Source organism: Vipera ursinii (genome assembly GCF_947247035.1).
Source record: "Vipera ursinii genome assembly, chromosome: 1".
Classification (NCBI taxonomy): domain Eukaryota; kingdom Metazoa; phylum Chordata; class Lepidosauria; order Squamata; family Viperidae; genus Vipera; species Vipera ursinii.
Window position 1 is genome coordinate 349,343,696 of NC_139512.1, and position 18,843 is coordinate 349,362,538.

Sequence of the window (18,843 nt, forward strand, 5' to 3'; positions counted from 1 at the left end):
AAACAGCCTTATGTTTATAAGTGACAGTTTTCCTACTAAGTACCTGCATGTCATAAGCATTTGAATTAAAATTACCATATTAAAATCAAATCTGATGTTTTTTAATTTTTATTTGGTGCGCGTTGGAAGAGGGGTAGTCTTATACGGCGAGTATAGCCCAAACCCTATATAATTTAACAGGAAATGTAGGGGGTCGTCTTATATGCCCAGTCGTCTTATACGCCGGAAAATACGGTAACTCTGGGAGTTGAAGTCCACAAGTCTTAAAGTCAGCCCAGGTTGAGGACCCCCCTGCTTTACAGTATACCATTACGTTGCAAATAGAACCGGATTCGCTTGACTGCGCGTGCGCCAGCTAAGCCTTTTTTTTTTTCTTCCTCCCTTCCCTCCCCTCCTTTCCCCTTTCTTTCCCCCTCCCGGCCAGGCTGAGGCAGGGGGGGCGTGGCCTCCTTAGCCTTCTCGCGCGAGCTGCGGCCGAGACAGTGGTAGGAAGGGCGGGGCCAAGGGAAACGCTCGGCCGGCGGTGGGCGGGGCGAGTGGAGCGTTGTGTATATCGCTCGAATGTCTCAGCGTTCCGAAAGGCCCGGTCCGGCAGCACGTGGGGGGACAATTGAGCAGCCCGCGGCGGGTGGCAGGGCTGGGCGCGGAGGTAGCGCACGGGAGCTTGGCACCAGCATCGGGGGTGGGACAGCGAGGAGAGGCGGCCGCACCAGCCGGCTCCAGCAGACGCATCGTGAGTAGCGGATTTGACCGGAGGCTTAAGGCGCCAGTCCTCATGCGCCAAGTTTGCGAGGGAGGGGCTTTCCGGAGAGTAAACCGGCGTGGGCAGCGGAGGTGAGGGTGACAATGGTTGCTGGCGCTTCCGGGGGATCGTATAAACCCCCGTCGGTTGTTCCCAAAGGGGGAATTTCTCTTCCCTTGCCGCGCGTATGTTTGCTAACTTCTCCGCTAGCCCACCTCCCCGAAGCCATACTCGGCTAGCGTTCCGACGATTGCTCTGCGGTACACTAATTGGCAGGTAAGAACGCGGCTCTCCCGGGTCCGATGACCGGCCTCCCCCCTCTCCCCTCCGGCTTGCATCTGACCTCCCCTTGCTCGTCTTCGACTTGAAAGCGGCTCTCTCCCACCCGGAGCCCTAACGGGAGGGGTCTTCTCCAATGGGCTCCTGGACCCTTCCGTGTACGACTTAAGGCTCCGGAGGGACGCGGGTAGCGGCGGTTCCGTCCTTTCCCTTTCACACAACCACCCCCCCCCCACACACACCGCGGAACTCTTGTCATTTACCCGTCCTTCGTTCCTCTGCTTTCCAGGCGCCTTGGACTTGCACTTTTATGGCGTTTTCGACACGTCTGCCTGGGAAACGTGTTTCTTCCTGCCACTTTCTCCGGCGGGTGATACCTGCCCTTTTTTTTCTTTTTTCTTTTTTGCAGAGTCGGCCTATTTGGTGCTCTGCATTTGCACCCCAAGTGGGGTGCTGGGTGCTGTACAAGTTTAAAAGATTCTCCCTAGGCAGGTGCCCCTTTCTAGCTCTTTGCCCGTGGGTAGAATTGGAGGCTGTTAAGGCCTACCTGGAACTCTGGAAGACACACCAGACCGAATAGCTGAATCTGTCAAGGCTGTTAAGGAGTTGTGGCTTGTGAATGGAGGTCGAGGTTTGTTTGAAATGTCCTGCATTTCTAGGACGTTTGAAAAACACCTTCAAACGTGGGGGACAGCCAATATTTCCTTGCTTAAAATTCAGATTTAGGACCGTAGTCCTTCCCACCGGGTCATCCTCCAGATGTGTTGAGGCTACAACAACCTGGCTTGCAAATTCAGAGAGTGGTAACAAATCTGGTGTGGGGTGGCTGTGGCATATTCAGAACATGTGTTATCAATCAAGGAAAGAGTATAATTTGCTGTTCAGCTTGTATTTAAAAGGCTCTCCCCCACTTTCTTGGTTCTTCCACGTAAGGCATACTGTAAACTTGATGTTAGCTTACCCTGCAGGGTTGTTGTGTGTGGGAGAGAGAAAGGCCAAGGTAATTGCGGAGTTGTCAAGGAATGCAGAGAAACTGATTGACGGGGATTCAGCCTGATGTGGGATGAATAGTACACGCCTGAGGAAAGAAATGAGAGTTGGAAAACTCTCTGGATGTAAAGTATCTCCACTTGGGAAGAAACGCACGTGGGCATGGGTGTGTTTTGAAGTGGGTCTAGTGCAAGAGTTCATGAGAGCTGTGCTAATTTCTCTGGAGTAAAAGCCACTCCCTGGTTTGTCCTTTCAATGTGTCAGGTATGAGCTAGAATTGCATTTGAAAGGTACCCACATGCTTGCTAGCTGCTTATTCATGTCTGAAATGTATAATTTGGGGGAGCATGTGCTTGGATTGATGTCCCTGCAAACACCCCCGCCCCTTCTTTTTCAACTAATGTCGCCAGCTTCCAACTGCAGTTAAATTGCCTTTTGCCCCCATCTTAAAGCCACAGGCCACCTCTGCAGCGCGAAAGCTAAAACTTCCTTGCAACAAGGTCACACACCACCTTGTTGGGTTTCTCTTTCAAGAGGATCTGGTGCCTGGGCTTCAGCGGCTAGAAAGAGGCGGATCCTGGGTCCTCCAGCCAGGCCTAGTTTGCTCTTGCTCCCGAAAGCATCGTGAGGTGGGTAGAGGTCACCCTCCATGCCTACTGGGGGCTGTTTTGCTAGAGCAAGCCTGGGACTGAGGAAGGAGAGCCCATCCGTAGGTTTTGCCATGTGCCTGCTTCATCTTGCAAGGGCACAGCGGTGACGTGGAGCAGGGGGGGCGGGGGGGGGGGAGAGAGGAAAGCCCCGTTTTGGTTTGGCTGAGCAAGTTCTGCTGCTTTGGTAACCTCCCTCCCTGTCCCCCCTCCCTCCTCCTTTAAATGAACTCTTAGCAAACAACAGTTGCATTTGGCGGATTTGATTAAGCCAAGTCTTAACCATGTACCAGCTCTCTCGGGTGTGCAAAAAGAGCAAGGTTCCTTTAAGACACTTCTGACAATGTTTGAAGGACTGTGCTAAGTAATAATGCTTTGGTATGTCTCCCCCAGCCTCCAGGTGTGTTCAGCGTGCACATTTTAATCACCTCCTAGTAGGCACAGCTCAATGGTGATTACTTGTTTTCCCAGGCTTTATGGAGAATAATGCCATCGGAGAAGGAAATTCTGGGTGTTGATTCGCCTGCTAAGTTTATATATTCTGCTAATCCAGGTTTTGTGGAGGCATCTGGAGTGTTTCCTGCATTATGTTAGGTGTCAAATCACAGTGGCTAGGTTCATATAATGTATTAACCAAAATAAACCATGTTGTGTTTTAGTAGTATGTGTGAACCAATCTTCTGTGCTAGACTTAGCATGTATGCTTAACAGTGCAACATGTTTATTTTTTCATCTATTATGTCCATAATACGCTTCACATCAACCCTGTTGAGTTGACTTGATTGAAAGATAGTTACTGGCCCAAAGGAATCTGTATTTCAGAATTTGGTTGGCCAGGGTCAACTCCACGCTGTAACCACTTATTCTAGACATCCGAGAGACAGACTCTCTGAAAGACAATTGCTCTTACACAGTGAATATGCTCTCTAATTCTCCACCTATCCGCACACTTTTAATGTAATTGACTGCTATTCCCATTTTACAGATTGTGGGAGAAGAATTCAGGTCAGCCCATATAAAGTTAGTAGGCAAACTTTGAGTGTTACAACAGAGTACTATATTTGACTTATTATCATTTTATGCTATAAATTATTCCATTTTACAGACTGAGGACAAAATTATTAAATTTTACAGACCGAGGATGCATTTAAGACAGATAACCAGGAAGGACACAGTTGTTTCAGGACTTGGATAGTTGTTTCTCAAATGCATTTTAGCTATTGGTTTCTACAAGCATAGTACTGTTCAAAGTGCTCCAGGATTTTCAAAGCAATAGGTTGTGTTGTATAGATTTTTGAAGCTTTCTTCCTTCAAGGTGGGTTATGTCACTGTCCCGTTATAGCTTCACAAATATTCTGTAGAAATATCAGGCTTGGTTGTTGGACCCAAAGTGACTTATTTAGCCAGTTAAGGATTTGAACATGGGTCTCCAATCTAAGTTATTAATCCACTACACTCCAAATTTGGCAACTTTTAAAATTTATGGACTTCAACTCCCAGAATTCCTCAGTCACAAGTCTTAAACTTGCCAAGTTTGGAAATCCTTGCACTACAACAGGCATGTCAAACTCGCGATGTCATGTGACGTCACACAACATATTACGACTTTTCCCACATTGCCGGCAATGGGGTGGGCGTGGTTTCGGCGTGACGCATCTGGCCCGTGGGCCGGCAGTTTGATATGCCTGCACTACAACGTTTCAGTGTCTATTCTCAGGGAGAAAAAAAAGTTTTGAGTCTTTTAATATAGATTTTATTATTTATGTTCTGAATTTAACATTTGATGCAGGTGTATTAGATGATTAAATATATTTGGGAATAATTTTGGTTAGAAGTGGTTGCAAATCTGTGTCTCACATTGTGACTATTGTTGTTTATGTGTTACATTTATATCTTGCCTTATGTTTGGGAGCAAAAAGCAGCAAAACTATTTCCCCAACTGGACAGAAACACTTTCGTCGGTTTTAATCTTCATTCTCGCTCTGGTGTAAGGATTGTTCAGCTTTCTATGATATCAGAGCAGCTGACCAATAAGAATTAGAGACACTGTAATGCTGAGGCTATTTTCTGGTTTATGCTTGGTCTTGGGATAGGCCGTCAGATAGTGGTTGGGGATAAAAGCCACATTTCCCCTATAATTTTGCATTATAAGACCTTGGTGCTCTTTGAGGTTGGTTGTTTTCTTGCAGACATTTCATTACCCAACTAGGTAACATCATCAGTGTTAGAAGGAAATGGGGTTTGCTCCCTTACATACAAATGGCTTGCCCTGTCAGTGTTGGTACGTGTTGTTTTCTTTTTTATAATTCCTTGATAAGTCTGTTACGTATTATTTAATTGTTTGTCTGAGTGGGTAGTTTTTTGTTTAGGGTATTGGGTATATTGTAAATAGGTCTGCCAGTGGCATCAAGAAGCTGGCAGAGACACCCAAGTATGGACCGCTCTAACACATTCACATGACTAATTTGCAAGTTATCTTTCTGAGATAGGGAGAAAGTGACTTTGATTCACCTTGGACAAGGGGGTGTGTTTTGTTGAATGCAAAGCCATGTGGGAAGTTGTGGCCAAAGAAACACATGACTTCCCCTTGGTCCAGACTGTGCAGTCTTGGCTCCCTTCTGCAAAAATGGACTTCCAGTAGCCAAGATAACCATTTGCTCCACCAAACAGTTCTTTTTCACCTGGAGTAGAGGCTATCAGTAAATAAAAATTACCAGAGTGCTTTAGAGGAGAGCGAGCAGGCCTCTCCTCTCTGCAGCTAAGATGGGTGGAAAGTTTATTTTGTAAAACATGATTCAGTACACCTGGGTTCTTGGCTGACTCTTGCCCTCATTTATAATCTCTTTTTTTTATTGAAAAGTTTTACAGTACATTTTTTAAAAAACAAAACCCCTCCCAACCCTCTCCCCAAACCTCCCCAACCCTTCCCTCCCCTCCCCCTCCCCGACTTCCCAGAGCAAAATACAGGGTATAAAAATACAAACAATCATAATCTACCATATGCAAACAACAATAAAATATTAAATTCTATCGCACTTTAACTCTTATTAAAATAACTACAAGTAATTTATATATCACATAAATCCAATACTTATTCAAATGCTAGGTGAAACTTTTTAGTCCCATATTTATTTTGGATGTAATCAATCCATCTTCTCCACTCCACAATATATCTCTGTTGCGACTGGTCTTTCAAGTACGCTGAAATCTTTGCCATTTCCGCCAAGTTGGAAACTTTTAAAGTCCATTCCCCTCATTTATAATCTCGAGGCTGGATCAAGTTATGGTCTAGTGTGCCAAAACATGCTGGATTCTGGATTTATAGAAAGGAGGTGAATTTCCTGGCCTCCTAATTTTCTGCTAAGAAAACTTAGTTTTTAATGGTTAATAACATATCCATACTGCTGCATTCCATCTGGTTCAGAGTGCAGGTAGTCCTCGACCTTACATCCATTTGTTTAGTGACCATTTGAAGTTATACAGCATTGAAAAAAGTGACGCATGAGCATTTTTACCTTGAGGTAAGCTAAGTGGCCAATGAATTTGACAAATGAAATAAATAAAAAATTTCACACTTGTGACTGTTGCAGCTTCCCCATGGTCACATGATCAAAATTCAGATGCTTGTGTTTATGACCGTTGCAGTGTCCCGAGGTCATGTGATCACATTTTTTTGCCACCACCTGACAAGCAAAGTCAAGGGGGAAGCCAGATTCACTTAACCAAGTTATTAACTTAAGAACTGCAGTGATTCACTTTATAACTTTTCTTGTCACAGTTATTAAGTGAAGCAAAATTCACTTAACAACTGAGGACTACCTGCAGTGTACAGTGTGTTGTAAAAGGAATTAAAATCCAGATAACATTGGAATAATAGTGCCATCCACTGGAGCAGGGCCAAATGTGACATCCTCAAAATGCTGTACCCTAGATAGAACATGTGGGTAGTCATCCAGAAGAATGGCTGTCTGTTGGTACAGGCCAAGTTGTTCCAAAGGAGATTAAGGCCATTTAGAGAAGGCCTGAATATATTTGTCACTGCAAATGGAGTTCATTGGACATAGGACTTCAGTTGTCCTCTTTCGATCTTCTGGATAGGCAGATTCCCTTTTTTATTCAGATCTGAATCCCACTCATGACCAGCCATGCTTGTTGAGGAATTCTGGGAGTTGAAGTCCACATGTCTTAAAGTTGACAAACTTGAGAAACATTGTAGTAAGCCACAGTGTAATTTATAGTTTTAACTACAGTGGGAAGGGCTGAGATCATGGTTAAGATTTAGGGCAGGAATCTTGTCTATTTTGTGCATGTTCTCCTTCCATGTATATGGGTGATTATGTTGCTTGTTTGTCTGATTAATGCTTCCTCAATTGTACTATTATATGAAAGTTAGGTTTTATGCAACGTGCTTCCCTCCCTCAGTATGCTAGACTGAGGGTTACACAATATGCTTATCCACTGTTAACATTACTGTGGTTTTTACACAACCAGATTTTTTGGCTTCCCACAATATGCAGAATCTTAAAATAGCCATGTGGACTACGTTTACAAGTACAGGCATTTTGTGGTTATGCCATATGGTTTGTTCCATTTGAGTCTACCATGTTGTATGAACTTGACAAGGCCTAATTTCTACGGTTAACTGCAGTTAAAGAAATCATGGTATGGCATGAAAAATGTAAATTTGGTTTGTGTTAGTTTTTAATCTATTATGATCCCCACAGATGAAGCTAAGCCCCTTCCTGTGCCAGCTTCCTAATGCAAGAAAGCATATAAAAGTGTTAAATGCTTTAAATCAGTTTATCTGTTACTTACTACTCATGACTTTTTTGGCAATGTAACTGACTTGGTTTTTTTTTCACTGGAAGGGCAAGAGAAATAAAATCTGTATAGTGTGTTACAAAGATATATTTTGGGGGTGGGTGGTGGGTCTTAAAGCTGAATGCCAGTTTTTTGGCGAGTTAGTGAAGAAAGGGGGGAAGTGAATCCCCCCCCCCCAAAAAAAACCTCTATTCCAGAATATTTTCCATTACATTTTTCTACTGGATGTTCTCATTTTTAGAAATACACAATTTTGAAAGACATAGTTTAACAGGATGTATGTGCTGCTATGCAAAATAGGTAAGTAGAGGTGCTCAAAACTAGAAATACAATGTACAAACTTTTTTCAAGAAGTCTTTCTAGGAATCAACCAGAAAAGTGCAGTACATAGGTTTTTAGGCCTGCTCAATTCACAAGCAGTATCTCTGGTTTTACATTTGACTTTGAGAAAAAAATAAACATATGTCTAGTTGATATGTCTAAAATTACTTATAGCTATTTCAGAAAACAATAGTTTCTAAACTTTAAATTGTTTTGGTATATAAATAATCCACCTTGTTATTGCAATTTTTTATTTATTTAATTTATTTATATTCTGTCTTTTTACAAATAACTCAAGATGGTGAACAGGTCCACACACTTCCTCCTCCTATTTTCCCCATAACAACAACCCTGTGAGGTGAGTTGGGCTGAGAGAGACTGACTGGTCCAAGGTCACCCAGCCGGCTTTCATGGCTAAGGTAGGACTAGAACTCGGGATCAGCTTTCTAGCCTGATGCCTTAACCACTAAACCAAACTGGCTGTCTTAAACATTATATTAAATGTACATGTTTAATTTGAGTAGGGGGCATAACTCTTTAATCTTGATATGCCCTCACATACTAGCTTGCAATATTATTTATATGAAGTTTTTTTTAATGATCAAAATGTTCGGTTCAGTTAGTTTTGACTGTCAGTAAAATCCATGATATGTTGATCTTGTTTAGTTTTAATTTGCAAGTAGTACAGGCTGTTTGGATCTTATCTGATTTTTCAAACAGTAGGAAGCTCTTCAAAATTTTGAAGAGAATCCTGTTCCAGCAAACATTTGGTCCTTAATGGACAATGCCAAGCTGCCGTTTTTATTCGATTTGGTTTATCAACTTATAAAAAATGTTCATCGTAAACAGCCTTGAATTTTGAAATGGGACATCATGTAAATGACTATGTGTATAACCTGCTGAGTTTAACACTTTCTTATGTTTGGCTTTGTAGAAGCATAATAAATATCCATCTTCTCCCTAGTGCAGGGGTAGGCAACCTTGGCTCTTTTATGACTCGTGGACTTCAACTCCCAGAATTCCTGAGCTAGCATGGCTAAGCATGGAAACCTCTCCCTTTCTCTTTCAGGAATTCTGGAAGTTGAAGTCAATGAGTCATAAAAGAGCCAAGGTTGCCTACCCTTGCCCTAGTGCAGGGGTGTCAAACTGCCAGCCTGCGGGCCGGATGTGTCACAAAGAAACCGCGCCCACCCCATTGCCAGCAATGGGGGAAAAGTTCCAATACACGCGACGTCACGTGACATCGCGAGTTTGACATGTCTGCCCTAGTGTCTTCCAAGGGGAGGGAGTTTGACTACAGTTCCCATTATCTCCAACCAACTAATAATAGGTGTATATGTGACAATACATGGCAGAGCTTTATGGTTCCCAGCCTGGTGAAGTTGTGTGTCTTTATTGGTCTTGTAAGGTTTAGGATTAAAACAAGGAGGAATGATGTCAAGCAAATCATTGTTGTCCAGAAAATTTGATGATGTTTTTAGCTGTTTGAAGGCTCAGCTTTTTGTGGTGCTGACAGCTCAGCAAACTTGTCTTATTTTATTTCTGCACAGGGCTTAGAGGCCACTCCATTGGCCTTGGAGTGGTGTACAACTCCCACATACACCGTATAATTTGGATTAAAATAAATACTAGGTAGTGCAGTGGCTCAGTGGTTAAGGCACTGGGCTTTTGTTGGCTGGAAAGCTGGCAGCCCAGGTTTGAGACCCAAGCGTCATACAACTGGGTGAGCTCCCGTTCCTTGCCCCAGCTCCTGTCAACCTAGGAGTTCGAAAGCATGCAGATGTGAGTAGATAAATAGGTACCATTTTGGTGGGAAGGGAACAGTGTTCCGTGACATCATGCTGGCCACCTGACTGCGGAAATGTCTTCAGACAGCGCTGGCTCAATGGCCTTGAAACAGAGATGAGCAACGAGTAGTAGATTAAAATCTGCCAGAACTATTATTATGTACCGTAGTTTCCGGCATATAAGACTACTTTTTAACCCATGAAAATCTTCTCAAAAGTCAGGGGTTGTTTTATACGCGGGTGCTGAAAATTTAGGGACAGGGCTGGCTGGAAAACCTGGAGCGGATCTCCCATTTAGTCTGCGCAGGGAAAGCGGGACCAATTGGAGAAGAAGCTGCAGTCTGTGATTTTTTACAGGCTGGGGTCTGGGCGTCTTTTCTTCTAAAGTTGAAGAGCAGCTGTAGTATATCCCAACTTGAAAGGCAGGTGGGGAAGGCAGCAGCCAGAGCAGTGGCTTAGCTCTAAGGACACATTTGACTCAGGAACTGGGCGGGCTGGCTGGAAAACCTGGAGCGGATCTCCCATTTGGTCTTTTTTTTTAAAATCCCATTTATATCCTGCCCTTCTCCAAAGACTCAGGGTGGCTTACAATTTAAAGCACAAATCAATGTGCTTGGCAATAGCCTTCATTCTGTGTATATGCCTGTTTATTAGGGCTTTCACACACACACCAAGCAGCATTATTACAAAGTCAGCTTATTGCCCCCAACAATCTGGGTCCTCATTTTACCTACCTTGGAAGGATGGAAAGCTGAGTCAACCTTGAGCCTGGTGGGATGGGAACCTGCACTAATTGCAGGCAGCTTGTGTTACTTAAGGCTCTGCACAGGGAATGCTTTAGAGTGAATTAGGAAAAGTGAAAAAGTGAATTAAGAAAATAGGGAATAGTTGCTGGAATCAGGGGCTGCCACAAAGAAGAGGGAGTCAAGCTATTCTCCAAAGCACCTGAAAGCAGGACAAGAAGTAATGGATGGAAACTAATCAAGGAGAGAAGCAACCTAGAACTAAGGAGAAACTTCCTGACAGTTAGAACAATTAACCAGTGGAACAACCTGCCTCCAGAAGCTGTGAATGCTCCAACACTGGAAGTTTTTAAGAAGAGACTGGACAGCCATTTGTCTGAAATGGTATAGGGTTTCCTGCCTGAGCAGAGGGTTGGACTAGATGACCTCCAAGGTCCCTTCCAACTTCTTCTTCTTCTTCTTCTTCTTCTTCTTCTTCTTCTTCTTCTTCTTCTTCTTCTTCTTCTTCTTCTTCTTCTTCTTCTGCTTCTGCTTCTGCTTCTTCTGCTTCTTCTGCTTCTTCTGCTTCTTCTGCTTCTTCTTCTGCTTCTGCTTCTTCTTCTTCTTCTTCTTCTTATTATTATTATTATTATTATTATAGTTTAATCCACTTGCACTGTTTTATGATTACATGTTTGATGACAAACAGCCTTATATTTATAAGTGACAGTTTTCCTACTAAGCACCTGCATGTCATAAGCATTTGAATTAAAATTACCATATTAAAATCAAATCTGATGTTTTTTAATTTTTATTTGGTGTGCGTTGGAAGAGGGGTAGTCTTATACGGCGAGTATAGCCCAAACCCTATAATTTAACAGGAAATGTAGGGGGTCGTCTTATACGCCCAGTCGTCTTATACGCCGGAAAATACGGAATAATAATAATAATAATAATAATAATAATAATAATAATAATAATAATAATAATAATAATTGGAAGGGGTCTTGGCGGTCATCTAGTCCAACCCCTGCTCAGGCAGGAAACCCTATACCATTTCAGACAAATGTCTGTCCAGTCTCTTCTTAAAAACTTCCAGTGTTGGAGCATTCACCACTTCTGGAGGCAGGTTGTTCCACTGGTTAATTGTTCTAACTGTCAGGAAGTTTCTCCTTAGTTCTAGGTTGCTTCTCTCCTTGACTAGTTTCCATCTGTTGCTTCTTGTCCTGCCTTCAGGCGCTTTGGAGCATAGCTTGACTCCCTCTTCTTTGTGGCAGCCCCTGAGATACTGGAACACTGCTGTCATGTCACCCCTCATCCTTCTCTTCATTAAACTAGACCCACCCAATTCCAGCAACCGTTCCTTATAAGTTTTAGCCCCCAATCCCCTAATCATCTTTGTTCCTCTTCTCTGTACTCTTTCTAGAGTCTCAACATCTTTTTTACATTGTGGTGACCAAAACTGGATGCAGTATTCCAAGTGTGGCCTTACCAAGGCATTGTAAAGTGGTATTAACACTTCACGTGATCTTGATTCTATCCCTTTGTTAATGCAGCCTAGCACTGCGTTGGCTTTTTTGTCAGCTGCAGCACACTGCTGGCTCCTATTTAGGACTCCAAGATCCCTCTCACAGTTACTACTATTGAGCAAGGTATCACCTACTATACTTGTACATTTGGTTTTTTTTGCCTAAATGTAGAACCTTACTTTTTTCACCATTGAATTTCATTTTGTTAAATAGCGCCCAGTCTGTCCAGATCCTCCTGTATCTTAAGCCTGTCTTCTAGAGTGTTGGCTATTCCTGCCAGCTTGGTGTTGTCTGCAAATTTGATGAGTTCCCCATCTATCCCCTCATCCAAATCATTGATGAAGATGTTGAAGAGCACTGGGCCCACAACAGAGCCCTGGGGCACCCCACTACACACTTCCCTCCATATACATGCAGTTCCATTGAGGATCACATGATGAGTACGGCCGGTCTGCCAGCTATGAATCCTTCTGTGCTGTCTAACCCACATTTTTCTATCTTATCAAGTAGTAGGTTGTGATCTACTTTATCAAATGCCTTACTGAAGTCCAAGTAAATTATGTCCACAGCATTCTTCTGGTCCACTAATTTTGTCACTTGGTCAAAGAATGCAATAATATTTATCCGGCATGATCTGTTTTTGACAAACCCATGTTGGCTTTTAGTAATGACTTTGTTTGCCTCTAGGTCAGATGTGTCAAACTGCCGGCCTGTGGACTGGATGCGTCATCCGGAAGCCACACCCACCCCATTGCCGGCAATGGTGAAAAGGCTCCGATACGTTGCACGATGTCATGTGACGTTGCGAGTTTGACATGTCTGCTCTAGGTGTTCGCTGATTCATTGTTTGATTATCTTTTCCAGAATCTTCCCAGGTATTGAGGTCAGGCTGATAGATCTGTAATTTCCTGGATCCATTTTTTCCCTTTTTTGAAGATGGGAACTACATCAGCTCTGTTCCAGTCCTCTGGTAGTTCCCCAGTGCTCCAGGATCTTTGAAAAATATAGTTCAGTGGCTCTGAGATCACATCTGCCAGTTCTTTGAGAACCTTGGGGTGTAATCCATCTGGTCCTGGTGATTTGAATTCATCTAGGCTGGACAGGTGCTCACTTAGCATTCTCTTGCTTATCTTAAGTTGTGTTTCTATTCTGTTTTTTATGGCACTAATCCCTTCATGGATTACTGCCTTGTCGTGGCGAAGGGGCTTGTGTAATTCAATGAAGCTATGAGCTATGCCGTGCAGGGCCACCCAAGACGGAAAGGTCATAGCAGAGAGTTCTGACAAAACATGATCCACTGGAGAAGGAAATGGCAAACCACTCCAGTATCTTTGCCATGAAAACCCTATGGACAGTTCCAAAAGGCAAAACGATATAACGCTGGAAGATGAGCCCCTGAAGTCGGAAGGCGTCCAATATACTACTGGGGAAGAGCAGAGGGTTAGTACTAGTAGCGCCAGAAAGAATGAAGCGACTGGGCCAAAGCTGAAAGGACGCTCAGCTGTGGATATGTCTGGTGGTGAAAGGAAAGTCCGATGCTGTAAAGATTTTTTCTCCATAAGAACCTGGAATGTAAGATCCATGAATCAAGGAAAGCTGGACGTGGTCAAACAAGAGATGACAAGACTAAACATCGACATCTTAGGTATCAGCGAACTAAAATGGACAGGAATGGGTGAATTTAATTCAATGACCATCAGGTATACTACTGCGGGCAAGAATCCCTCAGAAGAAATGGAGTAGCCTTCATAGTCAATAAAAGAGTAGGAAAAGCAATACTGGGATACAATCCTCAAAATGACAGAATGATCTCAGTTCGAATCCAAGGCAAACCATTCAATATCACAGTAGTCCAAGTCTATGCCCCAACCACCGGTGCTGAAGAGGATGAAATTGACCAGTTCTATGAAGCCCTACAGCACCTTATAGAACTAACACCAAAAAATGATGTCCTTATCATCATGGGGGATTGGAATGCTAAAGTAGGAAGCCAAAAGATAACTGGAATAACAGGCAAGTTTGGCCTTGGAGTACAAAATGAAGCAGGGCACAGGCTGATAGAATTTTGTCAAGAGAATACGATGGTCATAGCAAACACTCTTTTCCAACAACCCAAGAGACGGCTCTATACATGGACATCACCAGACAGTCAACACAGAAATCAGATTGACTATATGCTCTGCAGCCAAAGATGGAGAAGCTCTATACAGTCAGTAAAAACAAGACGAGGAGCTGACTGTGGCTCAGACCATGAGCTTCTTGTTGCAAAGTTTAGGCTTAAATTAAAGAAAGTAAGGAAAAGCGCTAGGCCAGTCAGGTATGAATTAAATCATATCCCTGTTCAATATACAGTAGAGGTGACAAATAGATTTAAGGAATTAGATCTGATAGACAGAGTGCCTGAAGAACTATGGACAGAGGTTTGCAACATTGTACAACAGGTAGCAACCAAAACCATCCCAAAGAAAAAGAAATGCAAGAAAGCAAAATGGCTGTCTGAGGAAGCTTTGCAAATAACTGAGGAAAGGAGGGAAGCGAAAGGCAAGGGAGAAAAAGAAAGATATACCCAATTAAATGCAGAATTCCAGAGAATAGCTAGAAGAGATAAGAATGCCTTCTTAAATGAACAATGCAAAGAAATAGAAGAAAACAATAGAATAGGGAGGACCAGAGATCTTTTCAAGAAAATTGGAGAGATGAAAGGAACGTTTCATGCAAAAATGGGCATGATAAAGGATCAAAATGGCAGGGACCTAAGAGAGGCAGAAGAGATTAAGAAGAGATGGCAAAATTACACAGAAGAACTATACAAGAATGAGCTTAACGTCCCTGATACTCACAATGAGGTGGTCACTGACTTCGAACCAGACATCCTAGAATGTGAAGTGAAGTGGGCCTTAGAAAAGCTGAGCAACAACATAGCTAGTGGAGGTGACAGTATTCCAGCTGAGCTATTCAAAATCTTAAAAGACGATGCAGTAAAAGTGCTACACTCAATTTGCCAGCAAATTTGGAAAACTCAACAGTGGCCACAGGATTGGAAAAGATCAGTTTACATTCCAATTCCAAAGAAAGGCAGTGCCAAAGAATGTTCAAACTATCGCACCATTGCACTCATTTCTCATGCTAGTAAAGTTATGCTTAAAATTCTACAAGCTAGACTCCAGCAGTATGTGGATCGAGAACTACCAGAAGTACAGGCAGGATTTCGAAGAGGCAGAGGAACTAGAGATCAAATTGCTAACATACACTGGATCATGGAGAAAGCTAGAGAGTTCCAGAAAAACATCTACTTCTGCTTCATTGACTATGCTAAAGCCTTTGATTGTGTGGATCATAACAAACTGTGGCAAGTCCTTAAAGAGATGGGCATACTAGACCATCTTATTTGTCTCTTGAGAAACCTATATGCGGGCCAAGAAGCAACAGTGAGAACTGGACACGGAACCACTGATTGGTTCCAAATTGGGAAAGGAGTCCGGCAAGGCTGTATAGTGTCGCCTTGCCTATTTAACTTATATGCAGAGCACATCATGAGAAAGGCAGGGCTAGATGAATCAAAAGTTGGAATTAAGATTGCCGGAAGAAACATCAACAACCTAAGATATGCAGATGATACCACTCTAGTGGCAGAAAGTGAAGAGGAACTAAAGAGCCTCTTGTTGCGAATGAAGAAGGAGAGTGCAAAACTTGGGTTGAAACTAAACATTAAGAAAACTAAGATCATGGCATCCGGCCCTCTCAATTCCTGGCAAATAGATGGGGAAGAAATGGAGGTAGTGACAGATTTTATTTTCCTGGACTCCAAGATCACTGCAGATGGGGACTGTAGCCAAGAAATTAAAAGACGCTTGCTCCTGGGGAGGAAAGCCATGTCAAATCTAGACAGCACACTAAAAAGCAGAGACATCACCCTGTCAACAAAAGTGCGTATAGTCAAGGCTACGGTCTTCCCAGTTGCAATGTATGGCAGTGAAAGTTGGACCATAAGAAAGGCTGAGCGCCAAAGAATTGAGGCCTTTGAACTATGCTGCTGGAGAAGACTCCTGCGAGTTCCTTGGACTGCAAGGCGATCAAACCGGTCAGTCCTAGAGGAAATCAACCCTGACTGCTCTTTAGAAGGCCAGATCCTGAAGCTAAAACTCAAATACTTTGGCCACCTAATAAGAAGGGAGGACTCACTGGAGAAGAGCCTAATGCTGGGAAAGATTGAGGGCAAGAGAAGAAGGGGACGACAGAGAATGAGGTGGCTGGATGGAGTCACTGAAGCAGTAGGCGTGAGCTTAAATGGACTCCAGAAGATGGTAGAGGACAGGAAGGCCTGGAGGAACATTGTCCATAGGGTCGCGATGGGTCGGACACGACTTCGCAACTAACAACAACATAATTTTTTAGGTTGGTCTGTTTTTTCCCTTTGTGTAAAGACAGATGCAAAAAACGAGTTCTGCTTTCTCCCTGTTGTTTGTCACCTTCTTGCCACTTTCACCCACTAATGGACTAATCATTTCCTTGACTTTTTTTCTTGTTTTTTTACATGTTGAAAGAAGCCTTTTTGTTGTTTTTGACTTTTGTTGCAAGCCTTACTTCATTTTGAGCCTTAGCTTTCCTCACTTCATCTTTGCAGGCTCGGGCTATTTGCTGATATTCTGCCTTAGTTATGTGCCCCTCTTTCCACTTTTTATACTTGTCCTTTTTATCTTTCAATTTATTAGAGAGTTTTTTATGCAGCCATGCTGGTTTCTTTTGAGACCTCTTATTTTTCTTCTTTGTTGGTATTGTGCTAGACTGGGCTTTTATTATCTCACTTTTCAAAATTTCCCAAGCTTCTAGAGTTGTTTTCCCCTTGAGGATTCTCATCCATGGAATCCTTCCCAAGCTCTCTTTAAGTTTATTGAAATTAGCTTTCTTAAAGTCCAAGACTCTAATTTAACTGTGTTCTATTGCTTGTGCTTCCATAATGTTGAATTCCAATATTTTATGATCGCTTCTCAAGGTTCCTGTGGCTTCAACATTTCATCTCTGAGAATTAGATCCAATATGGCTAATCCCCTAGTTCACTTCTCTACTTTTTGGGAGACAAAGTTGTCTGCTAGGTTTGTCAGGAATCTGTTTGATCTTCCACTTGATGCAGAGTTTGTCTCCCAGTTGATGTCAGGGTAATTAAAGTCCCCCATTACTATTGTGATGTGCTTCCTACATACCTTAGTTAGCTGACTAGCAAAAAGTTCATCTATTTCCTCTGTTTGGTTGGGTGTCCTATAGTATACACCTATGGCAATGTCATTTTTTACCCCTTTTATATTGACCCAAGTGCATTCAAGACAGTTTTCATCATTGTTGTGCTCTATTTCTGTAGAGATAAAGTTATTTCTTTTATAGAGAGCAACTCCACCTCCTCTTTTATTTGGTCTGTTTCTTTTCAATAATTTAAATCCCTCTAGCTGTGTGTTCCGTTTGTGGGTTTTATCCCACCATGTTTCCGTAATGGCAACAATATCATATCTGCCGTCGTTAGCCTGAATTTCTAGTTCAGCCTGCTTATTGTTCATACTCTGCGCATTGGTGTATAGACATTTGAGTCCTTTATGACTGACCCTGTGTTTACTTTCTACATAACCTGTGTGGTGTCTGACTTCCCTATTTTCTTACCACCTGTTTGGTTAGTGCACTTTGTGTGCTATTAAAAGCTTGATTTTGCTCGACAGCAAGGTAGATATTCTTGTCCACACACACATCTATGTTACATGCCCTGATAGCCATATAGTTTTGAGATTGCCGGGGACAGGGATGTTCTGTATCAATTAACTCGCTGTCCCCGTTGTTTAGTTTAAATATTCCTCCAGAAAATCTGTGAATTTATTGCCGAGTAGCTCAGTCCCTTTCTTTGATGGATGCAAACCATCATTGTACATTTTTTCATTGGACCAGCTACAAGCATCGTGACTAATATAACCAAAGCCTTCCCCTTTACACCACTGCATATTGAATTCTGCTGTACGCTGGCCTTTTCCATTTTGCTCTTTATACACTGGTAAAACCTCTGAAAAAGTAAGCCTACAGCCTATTCTGCTGAGTTTCTGCCCCAAGCTCTGGAAATCATTCTGCACAGAGAGTACAACTTTTTGGGACAGATTGTTAGTGCTAAGATGTACAGTAGCCTCCACATCACAGTCCTTGCTGACATTCTTGACTATTTTAAAAATACGCTTTTTCCCCCTACTGGCAGTAGCACCTGGAAAACACCTGATCTCTTTCGAAACCTCTGTGTGCTTTCCTAAATTTACATCCCTTATAATTGAGTCACCAACCAGAAGGTGGCTTCTCTTTTGGGATGTCTTTCTCTTCTTGCATGACTGATGTGTAATACCTGATTCGCACTTCTCCCTATGAAAAACAAGTTCTTCATCTCGGACCACGATCCCCTGCTTATTTGAGTTATCATCACAGCTACCTTGACTTGTCTCCTTAATGTCCCTGTTAAGGTCAGCAAGGGCATTGTATCTGTTATGCAGGGACACAGCGAAAGCTTTGTGTATATCAGACATTTTGCCAGAGACCCTCAGATCTGTCCCACTCCTGCCCAGGCCCCCATAGGCACCCTTGATGCGAACGATGTAGAGCTGGCCATGCCCACCCAGTAGGCCAAACGCACTCTAGCCACACCCACCCAATGAAATTGAGTTTGACATTCCTGGTGTATATGGTTCACAGCTCTCACCCTGCCAGATCCTACGGTTGTCTACACTGCCCTTCTCCTGCAGGATCTTTGTGGTGGGAGGGGGCTGATAGCGCGGAGGCTCAGTTGAGTAGAAGGGCTGAACTGGACACCTAATTTCTGCCTGAAGAGCGCAGATTACAGACCCTAGATCAGTGATGGTGAACCTTTTAGAGACCAAGTGCCCAAACTGCAACCCAAAACCCACTTATGTATTGTCGGGTGCCGGGTGGGTGTGGGCCATTGGGTGGGCGTGGCCCATTGGGTAGGCATGGCTGTGGTGGTAACAG

At 43.0% G+C, this 18,843-nt stretch overlaps 1 protein-coding gene across 6 annotated transcripts in view; it reads left to right on the top strand.

Moving 5' to 3' along the window:
- Positions 1-519: 519 nt before the first annotated feature.
- AKAP1 (A-kinase anchoring protein 1) overlaps positions 520-18,843 on the top strand; it is an 80,479-nt gene continuing 62,155 nt past the window's right edge. For 2 of the 6 annotated variants that reach the window (XM_083379702.1, XM_083379703.1), the window contains exons 1-2: positions 543-733; positions 8,099-8,158. The gene's annotated coding sequence lies outside the window, so the exon portion shown is untranslated. Of the gene's footprint in view, positions 1,019-8,098; positions 8,220-18,843 lie in introns of all 6 variants that reach the window. The other 4 variants (XM_083379700.1, XM_083379699.1, XM_083379704.1 and 1 more) reach the window with 4 other exon arrangements.